The following is an 8,834-nucleotide window of genomic DNA, read 5'->3' on the forward strand; positions in this document are numbered from 1 at the left end:
CCCTTCAACGAAATGACACACTGATTCATGAAATGGTATGCCTGAAAACGCATTCTTTGGACGAACAGACATAATTTTTCAGAAAGGTTACACCTTTTAAGTGATCCATTGCCACCTTTCAAAAGAGTCACCTGATGGCTATAAAAACCTACTTTCATCCACAGGTTTTGGAACGAAAATTTTTCTGAATTTACAAACTCTTCTTGTCTTTAAAAATATTTCGTGTGATCAATCAAATTATTGAGTGAGTCCAAAGAGATTCTAATTGTTTGAGGTACCGCTACAGTTTGTTTGTTTGGCCATTTTATCCTGGGATGAAGATTCCATAACCTCGGGTACAGTGAGGGGAATTATTCCTTAAGGACACTCCGTGAAGTCGGGGGACTTGGCCTTAAAATTCTGTTTCATCTCATTTCTGAAAGTAAACATACTTTTTGGATAGATTATTTATAATCTTATGTTGAAGGTGTTAAGAAACTTCATAAGTGTTCTAGTCTTAGACTTGAACTTGTGTTGAAATTATTCTTGCATGTATATACAGATTCTTGTACCCGAAAACATTTTAAATAACACATTTGTTGTTGTGGAAATGCTTCAAGGAGAAAGTTTGATATCTGCATATAATATGATTTGTGCTTGTTCTTCAAATGGCAAGCAGAAAATATTGTTGGTATTGCTCGTGCTGCTGCGAATGCTACACTGCTGATGTGAATAGTTATGGTTATGCTATACTTGAATGGGAAGTAGCGAGGAAGCTACTCCTGGCAGTTATCGCTCATGGCATTTTGGATCAACAAAGGAAACAAAAGAATCATCAAACTTGTATTATACTGGTGCTTTTACTGTTTCATATGATGGTCAAAGATCCTAATGTGGTTTCTTCGATACACAAATTTCCCACAGCGTAGTCTTTTAGCAATATGTAGAGATAATAATGTGCTAAACTACTTGTCAATCAAAATCATGTAGCAAAGGCTCATGTGATTTCTGAGAGAACATTTGCTAAATCTACAATAATATGTTGCTGTAATAATATGTCACGGACACAACCATTTATTGTGAAATGTCTATGTTTGACTCGAACTCTGAGACCAAATGAACTGAAATGAAAGGAACATGGTTTTTGAGAGTTGAAGTACAATAACTAAAAACAAGACACAGATTGAAGCAAGATGAATCACTTGTCCATCCAAATAACACAGCGTAGGCTCTTTCCTTGAAGTAGTAAATCAAACGCCTTATTGATATCCTCAAATATCACTTCATGCGTGACAAACTTGTCCAGTTGCAATTCCTGAGAAGCCACATAAATGTGGAACTAAGGGTTAACTTCTTGTATGGTCACTGAAATATATCCGCTATAATTGCAAAGTCACAAGACTATATTTGCCCACATTAAAGTAGCTGAACTTTATCCGCTACAAAATTGTAAAGCAGATTGATTAAGTACCTTGTCAAGATAACGTTTGACCACGATAGGAACATCGGATTTGGGTTTGAGACCCACAAAGAGTGCTCCCGTGAGAGTTTTCCGACTCGTCAGAACCTTTAAAGAGCTAAAATTCAGCTCTCCCCTGGCTTATTATCAACTCTTAAAACAATTGTTTTACCCCAACCCTGCATATTACTGCCAAAGGTATTATGTATTGAGTATGTTTTGGAGAAACCAAAGGGTGGTGAAAGAAAGGGAAAACAATAGACAACTTAGCAATTAATATAAATATAGAGTAGTTAAAAGGAAATTTGTTTTGTTTAAAAGGAAATATAGAGAGTACAAGGATTCACATTTGGCGACAGTCTTGAGGAAGACAGGAAGAATAAGTGGTTGGATTTCCGAGCAAGACTAGACAAGGTAAATGTGGAAAGATACCTCTTACTTGCTATAATCAGATATCATTCAAGTTTATACCTCTTACTTGCTATAATCAGATATCATTTAAGTTTATATGTGATTTCTCCATTAAGCATGTCATTTCTATTCAAGATTATGAGATGTGAATCACCTGGTTCTAAATGGAAAATAATTACCAATTTGCCATAATTACCCGTAGCGTTCTTCAGAGGAGCTACTTTAGGTGGTTATAACCATTTTTGGTACCATGACTGAGATGTAAAGATACAATCCGTATGTTCGAATAGAGACTCCTTTTAACTTTCCTCTATAACTCCATTCCAAAATTTATTTATTTATTTAATATTTTTTTTGTTTTGCATTGTAAACAGTCCACAGCTTTTGAGCTGGAAACAACCTTGGACATTGATCATCAATGATGCACTTGCAAATTCTTTTGTTGCACCTGCAACCGATGATATCAAGGAGGACAAACAGTTGACGTGTAAGTCATATTTGTAGCTCCAGAGTAGTTCATGCAAAACGGTCTTTGAATTTTTTTGATAATATGCTAATATGAAATTTCAAAGGGAAACAAGTTGATGGCTGGTTAATATCATGCTTTTAGGTTAACACATAAGGTTATCATAGTAATTTATGTTTGTAAAGTTTGTACCAGGATTCATGTTCCTTTTTACTGGCAAAGAGTAGCAACTACCCCCCTCATCCTCCCTCCCTGCCCCCAAAAAAGAAAGAACAAAGATGGTGCACCTTAAAAGAAAGAGAGATGGAGAAAGAACCTCAGAATTAAAATTAAATGGTTTAGTGTTAAATGTTCCTTTTGACCACTTAAGAATTAAATGGTTTAGTTATAACTTTTGCCGAAGTGTCCCTTCTGTCGGTGTTTCCGCTGAAGTGATGTTTCTTTGATTTCTTTTGGAAAGTAACCCGAAGTTTGTGGTTCTTTTACTTTCCCTCTTTTGCACAAACACCTCCTTTAATTGACAATAGGCATGTTAAATTTTGCTCATTTGCCTTGCTACTTCTCCGGGGTAGTGGTATGCACTGCGTACATCTTACCCCTGTGTGGAAATACACTAGATTTGTTGTTGTTGTTTATATTGTTGATTAATACACGGTTATGTGGAGAAGCCTTTCGGCAGCAGGCATATGATTTCTGCATAAATGTTGCCAGACCAACACATTCAAAGCAATAGTCAGCACCTCGGTTTGGTTTTATGTATTATTGATTTGGTTTATCGGTTATCAATTTTTAAATATGTTATACCAATAACATATTTTTTTATTGGTTTTTGGTTTATCAGTTTTTAGTCCTTGACGGTTCGGTATTTGGTCTAACCGCTAAGAAAATATGCATAAAATATAAATAGTAGCAACTAACAAGAAAAGAAACGAAATCTTAGTTGCAGCAAAAATTCTACATGATGTGTTTTATTTTATAAAAATCTATAAGCTTGAATAGGTTTTCGGGAAATTGAATAGGTTTATAAAAATGAAAGAGAAATATAGAGTAGGTTATATATATATAGAGAGAGAGAAAATATAATTTGAAATATTCTTATTGAGTTATCGATTTATCCAATAATCTGATAAGAAAAAACTGAACCGAATCAATAACCCAATAAATTTTTTTTTTTTTAATAAAACATTCGTTAACCCAATAACAATTAACCAATAACATTTTTATTATTGGTTCAATTTTTGCATACCCCCACTTGAAATATAGCAGAAATGGTGTAAAGTTTCACCATCAGTAGTGAATCTGCTCATGTCATCTCTATGCAACAACGGAGAGATTCGAAATGGGAATTTGGAACAAAGGTTGCTTTTCTTTGATTTACAATCTACACAGTCCATACAGTCCGTCAAAAATATCGGTACAACTGAATCTCCTTTTAACTAATCAACATCTTTTCCAACACTCTCCACAACCCTTTTAACTAATCAACATCTTTTCCAACACTCTCCACAACCCTTAAATACAGTATAATCAGAATGTCATATGTATTTGCTCGTGCACATGCACATATCAATGCTTTAAGGGTACTTTTGATACGTGCCAAAAGTCATTTCTTGTTTCTTAAATTATGTGTGTTCAGTCAAATATAAGTCATAAAAAATATGAGGGAAGGAGTAAAATTTACCCAAAAGCTTCATGGCCCAAGATTCTTGAAAAGCAGCAAGGAAATTCCTACGAAGAACAAAAAAGAGAAAGTTAGCAAACAAGCAATTCAATAGGGAAAGACGGACAAAAATTGCATACTTCCATGTTCCATCTTCCAGAAGGTAACGTCACTGTAATAGAGACAAGTGCAAATCAGGGGACGGCTCAAGCATATAGTATATTGGTGACCTAAGGCGAAAATCAAATAGACGCCTTAAATTTTTAAGAAAAAATAATTTTTTACTAACTCTATTTTCAAAATTATATAATCGATTTCTTATAATTATTTTTTTTAACTAATAATATAATTAATGCATTTAAACTTTCTTGAGACATAATACTCTAGATATATGAACTTTTAATAATTCTTTCTTTTTATATAAAATAATTTAAATTTTCTGGAAATAATATTTATTTAAAAAAAAATGTAATATATTATAATAAAAAATCGGACCCCTCAAATTTGGGGGCCTAAGACGGCGTCTATTGTTTTTATAAGGTAGAGCCAGCACTGGTGCAAAATGATCTTGAGTCGAACTCCATGTGCCTTAGGAGGAGCTACAATCACTTCCTTTATAACCAGTGCTTCTCCTGCTTTTCTTGCCACTGCAGCAGCTGGTCATAACTAACGTGTTGAGACGTAATATAATTAAGTAATTAAAAGTATAGTAACTTATTAAACTTTCCGATGCAATGGTACACAATTAAATATGGAAAGCAACATTTTTTATCAACAAAAATCCTCCTATACATTTCAAGTTTTTCTATCAATCAACAAATCCTTTATATCCACCACAACTATGGATTCCAAGTATTCATTTTTTCATTTTGCTTTCATTGCATATGGTCTACTACTCTTACTTTTCACCCGACCATTAACTTCTTAAAAAAAAGGATTCCAACAATAAAACTGCTTCCACAACTACTAAAGTCAAATTCTATATCTCACATCTACTTAAACTGCGGAAATATGAGAATCTCTTTCGTTAAATTGAAAGAAGTTTGAAACTCACTATGCTTTGCGAAAATTTACATAGACACAGTTGTTTCAAGATTGATTAAAGATTAAAAAATAAAAATATAACAGTACAAAAATTAATTAGATTTTGGTGAAGAGTACAATATACCTCTACAATCAATAGGCTTACCAGCAGTCCTGCTAAGCTCGTTGTTAGAATTTGTCCAAAATTTCCTAGCTTACTTGAATTCTATCATTATTGTGTTTTACTTCGAAAAAAATTTCCTAGTGGAAAACGTTTGCTAGTAGGAAAATGTCTCTTTCCTATTAGATTTCTATTAGGTTTATTCTTTGTTAATAGGAAAAAATCTCTTTTCTATTAGATTTTCATTAGGTTTATTCTTTGTTAGAGGAAGGATTTTGTAAATCTATAAATATAAGATTAGTCTACTCAAGTCAAAATATAATTGTTAGGATTTTTCCCCTGATTTTCTTACCAAAATTAAGTTTTACTTTTTCTTGAAAAGAAAATAAAAGTAACCATAATTACTTTTACTTTTCTTGAAATGAAAATAAAACTTTTTCATATTTGGCTAATCTCTTTCTTGGAGGAAAGATTTTGGATATTTATAAATAGATGACCCTCCCTCCCCCATTCTCATACAATAATATAATAGCATCCACAATGTAGTCGTTTAAGAGTCTTGTTTAGGGGAGACTTCTCTCATAGTTTTCATGCTTTTCAATAATATTTTTTTCATATATAGAGGTCAATTGGCCAAAGCATATCAATAATATGTCTTTTTAGTATATTTTTATTTGTCATCTGAATTATCACCGTCTTGGTTTGCAAACTATAGGCTTCTGCATGACGTCCTCTCGATTTCGAACCCAACAAGTGGTATCAGAGCCTACGGTCCAAAAATCCACTGATTTTGTGAAACGAGATTAAACAGGTTCAAAGCGGTTTCAAAATCAAACTGCAATCAGTTTAGCGATAATGACGATTTTGTCTAACTACATGTGGAGAAAATTGTCAATCATATTTCAATAATCTTGCTATCACATATTTGAAAATAAAACTACTTTTAATCCTGCAAAATGGTTCCAATATTTTTAACCCGAAAAGGGATGATATATTTTAACCCAAAAAGCTCAATTTTTAAAGGATGTCAAACAACAGTGATATATGAAAAATATGTGAAGAACGAAGATTATGCACATGAAGAAAGAGGATCAAGAATATTTTGCAGAAAATCAAGAAAAAAAGGGGAGATTTGTTAGGGTTTTTGCCCTGATTTTCTTACCAAAATTAAGTTTTATTTTCTTGAAAGAAAAATAAAACTTTTTCATATTAGGCTAACCTCTTTCTTGGATGAAGGTTTTGGACATTTATAAATAGATGACCCCCTTCTCATATAATAACCCAATAACATCCACAATGTAGTCTTGTTTAGGGGAGACTTCTCCCTAGTTTTCATGCTTTTCAATAATATTTTTTTTTTATATATAGAGGTCAATTGGCCAAACCATATCAATAATATGTCTTTTTAATATATTTTTATTTTTCATCTGAATTATCACCGTCTTGATTTGCAAACTATAGACTTCCGTATGACGCCCTCTCGATTTCGAACCTAACAATAATAGCTTCCACAATGTAATCTTTAAAGAGATTTGTTTAGGAGGAGATTTTCTCTCAATTAGTTTTTATGTTTTCTTATTTAGGCTTTTAATATGTAGGTCAATTAGCCGAACTATCAATAATATGTTTTTAGTATATTTTTTCTTTGTCATCTGATTTATCTTTTCCATAGTTTGCAAACTTTAAGTTTTCGTATAACGCCCTCTCAATTTTGAACCCAACAAATGGCATCAAAGCCTATGGTTCAATAGTCCGATAGTTCGGATTGAAGATATCAAAGTTGCAACCAATTTGATGATAATGAAGATAATTGTCTAGCTACATGTGGAGAAGGAGTTTAAAGTATATTTTCAACATTTTTGTTGTTGCATCTTTAAAAATAAAAATAAGATATTTTTTGAAATCATTTTTAACCCATAATATTTAAATTTTATGTTTAACCCTGACAAACAACAGTGATGAAGATTACATGAAGAAAAAAACAGGATAATCAATTTTGTCAGAAAATTCAGGCCAAAGGAAGAATTGTTAGGATTTGTCCTGAATTTCTACCTTACTTGGATTCTACTATAATTTTGTTTTACTTCTGAAAGAATTTCATAGTGGAAAACATTTCCTAGTAGGAAAAAATCTCTTTCCTATTGAATTTCTATTAAATTTATTCTTTGTTTGAGGAAGAGTTTTGTAACTCTATTAATAGAAGATATAATAGCATCCACAATTTGTTTTAGGTGAAATTTTCTCTCAATTAGTTTTTATATTTTTTTTATTTAGCTTTTTAATATGTAGGCCAATTGGCCAAACCATATCAATAATATGTTTTTAGTATATTTTTTTTTTGTCATCTGATTTATCTTCTTCATGATTTACAAACATTAAACTTCCGCATAACGTCCTCTCAATTTTGAACTCAATAAATGCAACTCCCAATTTAAGTTCGTTTTGTTTTGTCAACGTCATTTTCAAAATGATGAAAAAGCTGAGTTTAGAAGACATTGTCACTCTGTTGTGTTGTGTGAATTGTTAATCTTCAGTTCTGATTTTTATAGCTAGTGTCCATGACAAGGCTAAGGCCCGTAAAAACTTATTTACACTCAATGATTACATCAAGTCAATCAATACGTGGCACAATGAATATTTAACTATCCGATTATGAATTATGATACACCAAATCCAGTTGTATTGTCCGCAAAGATGCTTTTCTTTTGTCCATTCCATTTCTTAAGGTGACGTGTTTCATGCATAAATAAACTCCGATGATGTACTACATTAAAATAATTTCAAAAGGGTGAAATTGATAGGTTGCTACTTACTTGTAATATATTGGGGAAGATAATATTATTTAAGAGGAGATGGGGACATTAAATATTTCTCTGAAATGTCCATTATCTAAAGGTGTATGCATCACCTACAACTACAAGTGACAAAACTAGTAGAAACAAAATCATAATCAAATTGTTTCTCAAGTTTGTATTCCTCATCAACGTGTGATTTGACCGTGACAATTATGATTCAAGTCAAGTTCTTTTTCTTTTTAGAACTCACTATAAATGTAAAGAGCGAAAATTCAAGTATTAAAGTCATTAACTTTTCTTAATCCCTTTCCGAGAACTCTCACCTTTTTAACTCCCTTCACTACTCGAACTTTCAACCTTGAGATTTAAGTAAGGGGTGTTTACCGTAACTAGAGTTGCCTTTTTTTTGCAGTGAAGCACTTCAATAGGCAATTAGGCAGCCTCATGCCTTCACATATGGCTGTCAAGTGGGTCGGGCCGGGCCAATCCGGAACCGGCTCGTGTTATTTAATCGGGTTGAGGGCCGGTTCGGGTCCGGATTGGGGTCTAAGTGGGTCGAGCCGGGCCCAACAGTAAAAAAATCAAAAACCACCCTAACCTGGCCCACTTAACCCAACCCGGTCAAACCCGATTAAAAAATCAGTCAAAAATATAAGAAAAAACCTTTTTTCAATATACATTATATATACCCACCTATATACATTATAAATACGTTAAACAATATATATGCACTATATATATAGTATATACTACATTAGAATTTAAAAAATATATACGCGTATACACAATTACACATATATACGCACCATCCAAATATATATGTACTACTTTAAACTTTAAAGTTTAAATAAAATATACTACAATATATATATATATATATATAATTATATATATATATATATATATATATATATATATAT

General features: G+C 32.3%; 1 pseudogene; it reads right to left on the minus strand.

The window, feature by feature from the left end:
* Nucleotides 1-1,050: 1,050 nt before the first annotated feature.
* On the minus strand, nucleotides 1,051-3,709 carry LOC124895627 (annotated as a pseudogene).
* Nucleotides 3,710-8,834: the final 5,125 nt, after the last annotated feature.

This window comes from Capsicum annuum, unplaced genomic scaffold (genome assembly GCF_002878395.1).
Source record: "Capsicum annuum cultivar UCD-10X-F1 unplaced genomic scaffold, UCD10Xv1.1 ctg83355, whole genome shotgun sequence".
Classification (NCBI taxonomy): domain Eukaryota; kingdom Viridiplantae; phylum Streptophyta; class Magnoliopsida; order Solanales; family Solanaceae; genus Capsicum; species Capsicum annuum.